This window comes from Pelodiscus sinensis, chromosome 32 (genome assembly GCF_049634645.1).
Source record: "Pelodiscus sinensis isolate JC-2024 chromosome 32, ASM4963464v1, whole genome shotgun sequence".
NCBI lineage: Eukaryota > Metazoa > Chordata > Testudines > Trionychidae > Pelodiscus > Pelodiscus sinensis.
The window spans coordinates 8,521,253-8,534,805 of record NC_134742.1 but is presented as its reverse complement, the minus strand read 5'-3'; the positions used below and the strand labels follow the sequence as shown (position 1 = coordinate 8,534,805).

The 13,553-nt window shown below is 53.5% G+C and overlaps 1 long non-coding RNA gene across 2 annotated transcripts; it reads right to left on the bottom strand.

The window, feature by feature from the left end:
* Window positions 1-5,328: 5,328 nt before the first annotated feature.
* Window positions 5,329-12,464, bottom strand: LOC142823272 (uncharacterized). Of its 2 annotated transcripts, none has more exons than XR_012898543.1 (3): window positions 10,520-12,464; window positions 7,360-7,515; window positions 5,329-6,643 (listed from the first exon to the last, which is right to left on the bottom strand). It is a non-coding gene; the product is annotated as an uncharacterized LOC142823272 (long non-coding RNA). The 2 variants fall into 2 exon arrangements; XR_012898544.1 differs by having other exon boundaries at window positions 5,329-6,629; window positions 10,520-12,386.
* Window positions 12,465-13,553: the final 1,089 nt, after the last annotated feature.

Sequence of the window (13,553 nt, the reverse complement as noted above, 5' to 3'; positions counted from 1 at the left end):
AAGCTCGTCTAGATTGGCAGGACGCTTTTCCGCAAAAGCACTTTTTGCGGAAAAGCGCCCATGGCCAATCTAGACGCACTTTTCCACAAAAAAGCCCCGATCGCCATTTTCGCGATCGGGGCTTTTTTGCGGAAAACAAATCTCTGCTGTCTACACTGGCCCTTTTGCGCAAAAGTTTTTCGGAAAAAGACTTTTGCCCGAATGAGAGCAGCATAGTATTTCCGCAAAAGCACTGACAATCTTACATGAGATCGTCAGTGATTTTGCAGAAATTCAAGCGGCCAGTGTAGACAGCTGGCAAGTTTTTCTGCAGAAGCAGATGATTTTGCGGAAAAACTTGCCAGTCTAGACACAGCCGCTGTGTATAGTCCCAGGTGGAATCTGCAGTCTAGTAAAAGACCCTTCTTGGCTTCCCTGCTCACCCGAAGCAGTGAAATGTCTCCCAGGGAGCACTTAGCCTGTGGAAGTGAGTGGCCATCAATAGCACTTTGGCTTCCCTTCCCAGTTCTCCCCTGCCCAGAACGCAGTATGGCCATGCACAAATGATAATCCCTGCTCTCCGGCATGGTTCTGCAGCAAGGGGTTCCCCTGCCGGACTGCACAAAGGGGCACCCCCCAAACATGCCACCACACCAAGTGTTTTCTCACCTTTTCCCCCGGGCCGCTGCATCTAGGGTTTCCCTGAGTGGTGAACTCACCATTGTGGGGTTCACGTATGTTTGCTCACCAGACAGTACCAGGTGCATGGAGGACCTCCAAGGATCACAATGGGCGCTTCCATTTCCCTCCCTGGGGGTGAGCTTTTAGTCCTGGAAGAAAGTCCCCACTCACAGTTCCCTGAACAGGCCAGGCATCGTGCACCTCTCCAGAGCAGCCTGTGTTAATGGCCATGAAACGCCCATGGGGTACGTCTAAACTACATGCCTCCGTCGACGGAGGCATGTAGATTAGACAGATCGGCAGAGGGAAATGAAGCCGCGATTAAAATAATCGCGGCTTCATTTAAATTTAAATGGCTGCCCCGCTCTGCCGATCAGCTGTTTGTCGGCAGATCGGGGCAGTCTGGACGCGCCGCGTCGACAAAGAAGCCTTTCTTGATCGGCACAGGTAAACCGGCATGTAGTCTAGACACACCCATGGTGATCTCCAAGCGCCGGCAGCCCCTTGGAGAAATACCCCTGGCTGTTAATGTTCTCAGAGGCTGGGTGGTCTGTGTAGTCAGGAGGATTTACTGCCGTGGTGTCCTCACAGGTCTCTGGCTCCGTCAGTGATGATAAGCAGAAAGCTGCTTGCGTGTGTGCTCAGTGATGTGGGCCCAATGACCACCACAGACCCTGAGAGGGCCTCCAAAGACCACATGTCAGATGAGAATCGAAGGCGCCCAGCCAGGTTTATTGTTACATGAAGTACAGTCATAGACTCTGTTGAACCACTATGCACATGTATTTACAACAATGGCCTCAGCTCAACCAGTGGGAAACCCCCACTGCCCCCCCAAGACATCACTTTATATACAGGTACAAACAAGTTACACAGGTTACCACCCTCTTACACTTCCTGGACAGCACCCATCGCCCTGTACCTCGTGAGCTGATTAGATCCTTTCCTGAATCTGGGTCAGTATCTGTGGGGGAGTGAGTACCAAGGTCATCTTTAATGCCCTGGTGGTGTCATGTGCTTTCCACTTATGACCAGTAGCAATGATTGTTCCACAGCTGGGTCTATTACCAAGTGAGTGAACACTCCCAGGCTACGTGTACACTAGCGGCCGTTCTTCCACAGAGTGTCCACACTCCCCACCCGCTCTTGCGCAAGAAGGTTTACAGTAGGGCGTAGGAAGAGAGGACTTCTTGCGCAAGAGCAATGCTCTTTTGACAGGTGTAAGCCCTCTTGCACAGGAGCTCTTGCGCAAGAAGGCAATGTGGATGCGTGGCTCTCAGAACTAAAATGGCCATCAGAACTTTCTTGCACAAGCGAGCGTCCACACTGCCATGGGCGCTCTTGTGTAAAAGCACATGGCAAGTGTGGATGTGTTCTTGCGCAAGAGTTTTTGCACAAGAACCCTTGTGCAAGATGTTCTTGCGCAAGAACCTGCGGCTATGTCTACACTGGCCACTTATTCCGGAAAATCAGCCGCTTTTCCGGAATAACTTGCCAGCTGTCTACACTGGCCGCTTGATTTTCCGGAAAAGCACTGACGATCTCCTGTACGAAATCAGCCGCTTTTCCGGAAAAGCTTTGCCGCTCCCGTTCGGGCAAAAGTCCTTTTTCCAGAAAAACTGTTCTGGAAAAGGGCCAGTGTAGACAGCTAGCTAACGCTTTTCCACAAAAGCAGAAGAAATGGAAAAAAGCAGTTTGGACGCCTGGGCTGTGTCTACACTGGCCACTTATTCTGGAAAATCAGCCGCTTTTCCGGAATAACTTGCCAGCTGTCTACACTGGCTGCTTGATTTTCCGGAAAAGCAATGACGATCTACTGTACGAAATCAGCCGCTTTTCCGGAAAAGCTTTGCCGCTCCCATTCGGGCAAAAGTCCTTTTTCCGGAAAAACTCCACGGGGCCAGGACACAGACCAGTGCTTACAATACTGGAGGGGGGACCCTACTCCAGGGGCAGTCCTCCTTGCAAACATACAACACGGGGGGCAGGGCGGGAACCGAGTGGGCCCAAGCCACACAACTGTGGGGTCACCTGGGCTCAGGGGTGGAGGGCATGAGGTGTGGGGACAGTGGACGGCCTGCCTGACTGACCCGTCCTTTCTTCTCTTCCCTGCAGCGGGACCGAGCACCAGACCCCCCACTCCGGCAGCAGCGGCACCCCCAGCTGGCCAACCCCGGAGGCGCAGGCTGCGACAGAGGGACCAGCTTCTGCGCCGCCATGTCAACGCCGTGGAGGCAATCCAGGCCTCCATTGCCAAGCGGGTGCAGGGGGACCTACAGTGGCGGCAGGAGGGCTGGGCTGCCTTCCTCACAGAGTGCCGAGGGATGCGCAGCTCAATGGACATCCTCACGGCACATTTAGTGCACGCCATCCATTATGGCATGGCCGGACCCCATGTCCCCGCCATCCCTCCTGTAGCACAGCCCAGGCCCCCTCCTATCCCAGCTCCTGCCCCTGCTCCTGCCGCCCCTGCTGCTATGCCCCCAGCTCCTGCCCCTGCCGCCCCTGCTCCTATGCCCCCAGCTCCTGCCCCTGCTCCTGCCACCCCTGCTCCTGTGCCCCCAGCTCCTGCCCACCTCCCCGTGCGGCCTGCCCTGATGCGGCCTGCCCCGCATGTGCAGGTCCGCCCCCAAAGGAGCACTTGCAGGGGCCACCCATCCCAGTAGCTCCCCCCACTCCCTGTCCCAGTTGAAGGTCTCCCCCCCCCTCTCCCCGTCCCAGTTGAAGGTCTCCCCTGCCCTCCCCGTCCCAGTTGAAGGTCTCCTCCCCCTCCCCCTTGTAAATAAAAAGTCTATTTTTCAGTTGATTCTTGTGTTGGTTATTGTGTTACTCGAGGAAACTGTAAGAAATGATTTGAGATGCCAATTAGCCACCTAAATTTAAAAGGGTTACAAACTGTGGACACCAAATTCTGTATTCTTATCACCGGGGGTCCCTTTTTAAGTGGTCATTGGTTTGTGGCGCATAAATAAATACTGAGACTTTTCAGTAAAATTGAAACCACAAACTATATTTAACATAGCTAACAAACAAGCAAGAACGGTTAAAAGACACACACTAAAGATTATGTAACATAGTCTAGGCGCAGGGAGGACGATTGTTAGTGTTGCTGGCAACCTCAATCCTTTGGTCCTTCCGGGCCTCGGGAGAGGAACAGCCAGGAGATCCCTCGACGGAAGATGACGGCGAAGCTGGCAACCTCAATCCTTTGGTCCTTCCGGGCCTTGGGAGAGGAACAGCCAGGAGATCCCTCGACTGGAATCAGGTACGCTGACTTGAGCCTTCCACACGAACCCCGAATCCTCTTCCCTGTTCTTCGGGACAGGTGATGGTGGCCTAAACCCTAGCCTAAACTAAAAAGAAAACCCTAACTACATCCGACGCACCCGATGAACAGTCACGATGACGGCCGATGTGCTTTACAATTGGGGGGAGGTAAGGGTAGGGGGTGGGGAAGGGTAGGGGATGGGAGGGAGTAGTCTGGGGAGACCCAGGTGACCCTACTACGGGGCTTGGGCAAACATGTCCACCAGGGCCTCTCTGATGCGCACCCCATCCTGGCACGCCTGGCAGAAGGCAGCTGTGTGGGGCTGGTCGAACGTCTGTGCCTCGGCTGCCATCCATGCAGGGAGGAGGGCCACCATGGCCTCCCTGGTGAGGGAGTCCAATGCGATCTCTGCCTCCTGGTCCATGAACAGCAGGCCACTGGCCTGCAGCACGAGCTGCAGGCACTTGCACATCTCCAACAGGGGCCCGAGCAGGCACATGGCCACCCACGGCTCCATGGCAGACAGGGCAGGGCAGAAGAAACAAAACGCAGGAAAAAGCAGTTGGGGGCCAAAGGGCAGTGTCCCCAAAAGTCAGAGGGCAACCACCAAACCTGCTAAGGGTGTCAGTCCCTGCCAGAGGTCCCAACACACGGGAGCACGAGACAAATGGCTGTCCAGCGAAACCCCTTTAAGCACGTGTCTGAACGGGCCCCCGCCCCCGCCCCCGGAAAAGTTTGGTGGCCTTTGCCCTGCTTCAAAATGGTTCCGGGCTTCTGCTTTTCCGAAAAAGCGTGCTGCCAATCTAGACGTGCTTTTCCAGCTCCTGACTCAGAGCTGCCCTCCCTGTTGAACCCCAGAAAGAAACTTTGAAGTCATGCGTGCCTTTCCCAGGGCCCATCAGCGTCTCTCACACCCACAGCCGCTCACTAAGGAGAGTCTGCACCATAAGGCCCCAGCAGGAAAAGCCCAGGACCAAATGGCTGCCCGGCCTACCTAGGAAGGCATGGCTGGTAACACTCTACAGCTGCGTCTAGACTACATCCCTTTTTCAGAAAAGGGATGTAAATTAGACGTATCGCAATTGCTAATGAAGCGGGGATTTAAATCTCCCCCGCTTCATTAGCATAAAAATGGCTGCCGCTTTTTTTCAGCATGGAGCTTTGCCGGAGAAAAGTGCCAGTCTAGACGCTGATCTTTCGAAAAATAAAGCCTTTTCCGAAAGATCCCTTATCCCTCTTGATATAAGGGATAAGGGATCTTTCTGAAAAGGCTTTATTTTTCGAAAGATCAGCATTTAGATTGGCGCTTTTCTCCGGCAAAGCTCCGTGCCGAAAAAAAGCGGCAGCCATTTTTATGCTAATGAGATTTAAATCCCCGCTTCATTAGCAATTGCGATACGTCTAATTTACATCCCTTTTCCGGAAAAGGGATGTAGTCTAGACGTAGCCTAGGAAGCTGGAGGGAAATCATCCACTGTAGGTGTTTCGGCTCCCTTGCACTTCTAACTGGAACTTTTTGGCAGCGATATTCCCCAAGGGTACTGACACACACACGTGGCACCACTCACGATGTAGCGAGTGTGCTGACGCATGCACGCTGTCAACCATCACCTCAGTTCCTTCTCACCTGCTCCTGGTTCGGTCAGAACAGAGCAGCGCTCCGTGATAGAACAGCTAGAGTTGATAGATTTGTGTTGGCTGTTAGTTATTAGCGTAGTTTATTCACGTTCCCCCTCCCCACTAGTGTTAGTTTAAAAAAAAAAACCTTTTTTATTCAATCGTTCTAAGAGTTTAGATATGCCAGGTTCACCAGGCTTCAACAGATGCCTCAGCTGCAGGATGTCCATTCCTATTATCTCGGATGGACAGGCCCAGTGCATCGGATGCCTGGGTAATGACCATTCACCAAAATCCTGCCACCACTAGCCAAGTTGCTTCAAAGCAAGAGAGCTCCGGCTTAAGCTGCTTTCTGTGGAAAAGACTGGAAGACCAATGTCAGAACCGCCTTCAACTACATCGCCGCTTTGTACATCTGCAACGGCGGAATCAGACCAGGATCCGGCACGGAGGGACAAGCCCTCCAAAAAGACGGCATTTAGAACATTCTGGCCATGCCAGTAGCACCCCTAAGAAAATCAGGAATAGTAATCGTCCCTTACCTGGATGATTGCCTGAGAGTAGCTCCAATGGAACAGCAGGCCAAACAGTCCACAGAGGCCACAATCAGACTTTTTATGGAGCTGGAGCTACACCTCAGGTGAAGGGACCTCTTGGGGGTTGGATGTGTCTGGGGCAGGCAGGAGGGGCACTGAAGCAGGGTCATAGTTAGCAGAGGGGACAGGAGGAGGGGCCATGGGCATCACTTGGGGAGGGGGCAGAGGCATAGCAGGGTGGGTGGACAAATGGGCAATGGCCATAGGAGTGGGGGCAGGAGGGTGGAAGGCAGGACCAGTGGCATCAGGCGAATGTTCCCCCACAAGGGACAGGATGTTGCACATGGTAGCACACCGCACCATCATGTCGGTCCAGGCACATTCCCGCTATTTCAGGGCGATATTCAGCCTGTGCGACAGGGTCTCGTGGATGTTGCGCAGGATGCTGATGTGTTGCCACATGAGGTCCTCCGGCACGCTGGCTCGTCTGCGGGTCCCCCAGACTCTGGCAGGTGGTGTGGCTGGACCCTTCCTCCTGGCTGTTCCGGCTGTGGACAACACACTAGAGGGAGAGGCCATCAGTCATCTCTGCACACACATTCCCTGAGGCCATGCCATCGTCTGTGAGTGGAGACTGCACCAATCCGCGGTCCACAGGAGGGGGATGTCCCAGGTGCAAGGCCATGTGTGGCCTGTACTTCACACCCTCTGTCACAGGGGCCCTGATGTGGCCAGAGGACTGTGGTGCCCTCTTTTCCCTCCTTTTCCCCCCATACACACACCACAGCCAAGCAGGCAAGAGAAGTGTGCCGCCACAGTGGGATCCCCTCATGGGCGGCAGAGGAGCCATGAGCAGCCTGGCCCTCCCTGGGATCTGCACACACAGCTGCGGCTCACTGGGCTATCTGTGGGAGTGGCTGCTGCCTCACACATGCAGGCAGGCCCGTGTGCTGTGCGCAGTGCCCCAGTGTGTGTGTGGGGGAGGGTGGGGGGATTGTGCCTGCACCCTTGCAGTTAGCCTGCTTACAGCTGGATGCGCCCCCTTCTCCCCTGGGGGCAGAACGTGTGTGCCCAGGCATGAGGCTGGCAGCAGGATCCTGGCCATGTTCAGGGGCTCCCTGCTGTGCCCGTGTGCCGCACCCTCCCGCTGCACGTGGTTGCATGTGCACAGACTGCAGCATCATGTGCTGGCCGAGGTGTCCAAGCTACAATGTGCCCCCTGCTCCCTGTGCGCCTGACTCCCCTGCCCTGTGTGTGTGAGAAAGCAAGACCACTCACCTGGAGATCCCTCGCAGGCCTCCGAGGAGGCCTGGGAGATTTCCTGGATGGCGGGGAATGGCTCAAGGGACAGGGTGATGGTCCCTGGATCCTGCTCCTCCTTCTCCTCTGTCTGGGGCTGGACCTGTCCCTCCAGCTCCTCCTCAGGGGTGACCTCTGGGCAGACGACCACCGGAGTTTCTAGCCCTTAGTCCACCACGACGGGGGGGGGGGGGGAATTTTCCCCACCCCGCAAGATGTGGTGGAACTTGCTGTAGTAAGGCCAGGTGTGGGGTCCTGCCTCTGAGCACGCACTGTGCTCGGTGGCCCTGTCATACCCCTGACGGAGTTCCTTCCCCTTTGCCCAGACTTGCCCCATGGTCTAGGCAGGGTGACCTTGCTCCGCCAGGGACACGGCCATGTGAGAGAAGATCTCCACATTGTGGTGCTTGGCCCGGGGACCCTGCAGCGACTCCTCCACGCACCACAACTCGAAAAGGGTCATGATTCCAGGGCCACTCCAGGTGGGGGGACACATTTTTATCCCCCTGCAATGGTCCTGGGACCCCTGGGGCTGCTCCCTGGAAGGGTCAGGGGGGGTCTCAGGTAGCTCGCTGGGATGCCATTTGTGGCAGAAGCAGAACCACAAGGTGAAGGCACCTGCTCCCTGCCAACTTCCTGCCATGAGGCTTATCATAGAACCATAGAACCACAGAGCTGGAAGAGACCTCAGAAGGTCATCAAGTCCAGCCCCCTGACCTAAGCAGGACCAATCCCATCTAAATCAACCCAGCCAGGGCTTTGTCAAGCCGAGACTTAAACACCTCTAGGGATGGAGACTCCACCACTTCCCTAGGTAACCCATTCCAGTGCTTCACCACCCTCCTAGTGAAATAGTTTTCCCCTAATCATTTTGGTTGCCCTCTGCTGGACCCTCTCCAATGCATCCACCTCCCTTTTGTAGTGGGGGGCCCAGAACTGGACACAATACTCCAGATATGGCCTCACCAGAGCTGAATAAAGGGGAATAATCACTTCTCTGGATCTGCTGGCAATGGTCCTCTTAATGCAACCTAATAGGCCATTAGTTGGCTACAAGGGCACACTGTTGACTCATATCCAGCTTCTCATCCACTGTAACCCCCAGGTCCTTTTCTACAGAACTACTACTTAGCTGGTTGGTCCCCAGCCTGTAACAATGCTTGGGATTCTTCCGTCCCAAGTGCAGGACTCTGCATTTTTCCTTGTTGAACCTCATCAGATTTCTTGTGGCCCAATCCTCCAATTTGTCTAAGTCACTCTGGAGCCTATCTCTGCCCTCAAGCATATCTACCTCTCCCCCTAGCTTAGTGCCATCTGCAAACTTGCTGAGGGTGCAATCCATCCCCTCATCCAGGTCCTTAATAAAGATATTGAACAAAACCGGTCCTAGAACCGAACCTTGGGGCACTTCGCTAGAAACCAACCGCCATCCTAACATTGAGCCGTTGATCACTACCCGCTGGGCTTGGCCTTCTAGCCAGCTTTCTATCCATCTTACCATCCATTTATCCAATCCATATTCCCTTAACTTGCTGGCAAGAATATTGTGGGAGATAGAATCAAAAGCCTTGCTAAAGTCAAGGTATATCACATCCACCGACTTTCCCATGTCCACTCAGGGCCTTGGTGCTTTCTGTAAATTGCCAGATGAAAATAATTCACCCCTCACTCCTCTGGAACCTCTGCTTCTCATGGGATGTCCATTCTCATGCTCGGCTTTGCCTCCAGACAGATCCTGCTCTGTCCTAGCCGCCTCACTCGCTCTGTCTGATGCCCTCCTGGGCCTTCTGGAGCAAATGCTGCCCTGCACGTTCAGCCTAAACCTTACTAGGGTACACAAGAGCCAGCCCAGACACAGAAATTCCTTCTTCCAAATGCACATTCTTCACCTTTTCGGTGCCATTCAAAAGTTGTGGGTTCACATTCCACCAGAGTCACTTTAGCTAATCACCAATTACCAGGGCAGCTTTTACAAAAGAGGCAACCCTTTGATTGTGGCCACATGGGCTCAACATAAGGGAAGAAAGACAGAGCTGGCCACCAGGAGCTACAAGTCTCTGCACAACAGGAAGGTTCGCCAAGGCCCTTGGCCTGACGTTCAAACTCACCATGGCTACGTCTAGACTGGCATGATTTTCCGAAAATGCTTTTAACGGAAAAGTTTTCCATTAAAAGCATTTTTGGAAAAGCACGTCTAGATTGGCAGGATGCTTTTCCGCAAAAGCACTTTTTGTGGAAAAGCGTCCGTGGCCAATCTAGACGCACTTTTCCGCAAAAAAGCCCCGATTGCCATTTTCGCGATTGGGGCTTTTTTGCAGAAAACTGTACTATGCTGTCTACACTGGCCCTTTTGCGCAAAAGTCTTTCGGAAAAAAACTTTTGCCCGAACGGGAGCAGCATAGTATTTCCGGAAAAGCACTGATGATTTTACAGGAGATCGTCAGTGCTTTTCCGGAAATTCAAGCAGCCAGTGTAGACAGCTGGCAAGTTATTCCGGAAAAGCAGATGATTTTGCGGAAAAACTTGCCAGTCTAGACACAGCCCATCAGTCTGGAGTTTCACAACCTCACTGATCAGAATAAAGTGTCTCAAATGAGCTACAGACCCACAGCCCTGCCTAGGGATTGCTCAGCCAGTAGTTTAGAAGCACTAGAGCAGTAGAGAGACTCAGGGACTGCTCAGAGACAACCAATGGCGAGAAGCAGAACAATTCCCCAAGCAGACATTTGATTCTGGCTCATTTGCTGGGCCTTAAAGAGAACAACAAAGTCCTGAGTCTCCTCCCTGTGATTGGCCCCTAAGTTCAGCCAATCAGCACTCTGAGGAGCAGGCTGCTGTAGGTTCCCCCCCCCCCCCCCATACACAAATATGGCCCAAGGATGGTTCAGGTCACCACTGGGGGTCACTCTCAGAGCATCTGCCTGTCCCATCTCCTTGTGCAGCCTTCTCTCCTCTAGTGTGAAGCATGAAAAAGGGAAACCAAAGAGACAAATCCCAATGTCCCTAATGAGAATAAGGGACAAAGGTCTAGGTGGGAAAATAAAACTCCCAATCTAGTTTAGTGTTTCCCAGGCCTTGCATTTGGCCTGCCCCAGGTGGGTCAGTCTTTGTTGGCACCAAAGCTCTTGGAGGCTCCTACCTTCTCCCCAAGGACAACTATCTTCTAGCTCAATTAGTCATGGGAAAGGAGAAAGCTCCACCTCATGCTCACGTACATGCCCCTGAATTCTCTCTCTCTGGCCTCAAGGGCAGATTTCAAGAAGGAAACTCCCTGTGACAAAGCCACAGGGGCTCTGAGACGGCCTCTGCTCTGCCACCTGGCCATTGTCATGGACTCTCTATGAGGTCACTGTCTCTCATCCTCCATTAGCCAATAAGCTGAGGCACTGCAAAAGGCTTTGTGATGTCACTGCTACACACACCCCTGCCCTGCCCCTGGCAGCCCCTTTTGAATGGTTGCTGCTCCCAGGGGTGAAAATAACACATTTCTTACAGGTACTGTCATATTGGGCACCACTCCTTGGGCAGGGGAGAGGCTCAAAGCAGGAGTTTGGGCATGGAGGGGGATTGTGATAGGACAGTACTTGTAAGAAATTAAAGTGTGGAGTGGTGTGTGGGAGGCTCAGGGTAGGGGGTCAGGATGTGGGTGGGTACAGAAGTCAGGGCATGGGATTCTGGAGGGTGGGGGCATGGCCCTGGGGTTGTATGTGTGTTGTGGGGTCAATGGCTCTAGAATCCGAGCCTCCTCTGCTCTGGGCTCCCTGAGGCCTTTAACAAACAGGGGCTTTCTCTGCAGGGCACCAAAGAAAGAAACCTCTGAGTCAGTGACACGGACTAACCTGGGTGCAAGCAAATGAGAGGGTTAACAAAGCTAGATATACATAGATCTATCTAGCAATGACAGCCAACTAGAGAGAGGCGGACTTTAGCCAAGGAAGCAGTAACTCTGAGGAAGAGCTGGTGGTTAATCTGATGTAACCCTTCTGCCGGGTAGGCCTGGCAGTAACCAGGGCTGGGTTCAATATCTTGGGGTCCATCTCACATAGAACTGGCTTGAGCCCCCACCCAGTAATCTGGGAAATTCATGCACCCCTGGGCGCCTCTGAGAGGCAATGCTTCCCCACTCGCAAGCACTGAGTCTGAGTGTAGGAAAGAAACATTTAATGAAACAGAGAGAGAAGTCATACGGCATTAACTTGGGGAAAATACCACAAACAGAGTTCATAACCCAAACATGAGCCAAGCCCCCCCCAGCCAAGAATCGCCTGAAGTCCAAAGAGTCTGACACCCCAAAAGTCTCTGTCCCTGGTCTGTGCCACCCAGAGTCCCAAAGTTCACCTGAAGGGTTTCGCCTCCCAACCTGGGTAGAAATGGGGGGATAGATAGGGGGCACCTTATACAAAACTCTGCCACGCTCCACCAGCTGTCTCGTCCCATGCCACTGGACGCTCCTTGTCTGCTGCCACCTCTGGTCACCACTCCCCACCTGCCACCGCTCCACGCCACGCTGCCGATGGCCGTTCCTCGCCTGCCACCACTCCACGCCACACTGTGGCACCACCTCTTCACTGGCTGCAATAGGCCTGGCTCTCAGCCAAACCAGTGATTTCAGCTCTCAGTGATTTCAACTCTTTAGCCACCAACTGGACTGGCAAATGAATCCAGCTTTCACTGGACTAGCAAAAGAAAAGACTCCTCAGGGAGTCTACTTTAGGGCTGTCCTTAAAACAAAGGGGAAAAGGTGCAAGCCAAGCCAAGCCAAGCCAATCTTAGAGCTCACACCTGGCAGGTGTGAAGCAGGCTGACTCAAGCCCTTTAGCCCTTCCCCCCAGCTCAGTTCACTCAACTCTGGAAGGGGGGAGGCTTGTTCTTCCGAGACCTCTTCCCATGATGGTGGTGTCTTTCCTGCAAGCACTGGTGGCCTGTTTTACAGTTCCCACATTTAGGGGTAGCATGATTAGTGACCCCCACAACAGTCCCAAATTATATACAATTCTCCACATTCCATTCCAACACTGACCCTCCATCAGCCCTGGCTGAATGGGATTTACATAGCCACACCTTGGATTCTCTCCCACCCCTCCTTTTAGCTGGCTGATAGCAAGCAACAGTTCAGCCCCTGCTTACACTGGCATTCACAGTGTCTAAGGAAGACAAACATCTCAAGGGGAGCAGGCAGGAGCCTGCTTTACCTAGTCACATACCAAAGCCTGGGCTTGAACCAGGAACCTTTAGAGCATCAGTCCCATCATCTTCCAACCAAGCTACTCCTGCTGCACCAAAGAGCTTTTCTTGTCCTATAATTCTTTGCCCGAGAATGTTGGCAGCTGTGCCACAAAAAGGATGTTGTTGTGCACTGCCTAGGAAGGCAAAACTAGTGTTTCCTGCCAGTCACATTTTGGCTTGCTTCCTCCCCCCATTCCTGCCTTAGCTCATGGGTTGACTTAGTGGCTGAACTAGATGGAGGCCCAGCATCATGGGGAGGAAGCTGGACAGCAAGGCTACATCTACACTGGCCCCTTTTCCGAAAGGGGCATGCTAATTTTAAACTTCGGAATAGGGAAATCCGTGGGGGATTTAAATATCCCCCGCAGGATTTAAATAAAGATGTCCGTCGCTTTTTTCCGGCTTGGGGAAAAGCCGGAAAAAAGCGTCTAGACTGGCCCGATCCTCCAGAATAAAGCCCTTTTCCGGAGGATCTCTTATTCCTACTTCAAAGGAATTCCCTATTCTGAAGTTTAAAATTAGCATGCCCCCCTTTCAAAAAAGGGGCCAGTGTAGATGTAGCCCAAGACCCTGGTGGCAAGAGTCATGGTGCTGCTTGCTTCTCTGCCATCCAAGCCCCTTGGAGCCCCTCACTCCCCACCTGCAGCCCCCTGCTTCATGTCTAGGCACCTCTCAGGTCAATGGTGCTCTGACTCCTGCTGTGCAGCTCCTGCCAGCTTGGCCCTGTGGTGCCCCTTACTTCCAGGTTACAGCACCTGCTACCTGTCTGTGTATCTCCCAGCACCACAGTGCCCCTCACTCCCAACCCAGAGCCCAAGTTCTTTCTAACTGTGTGGCAGCCCCACCCAGCCAGGGACTCCGGACTGTGAACTACCTGGTTGGAGGAGGGACTTTTCTCCCTCAGCTACGGCAGCAAAACTCTCCCAGACAGCTGGACTCTCTTGCCA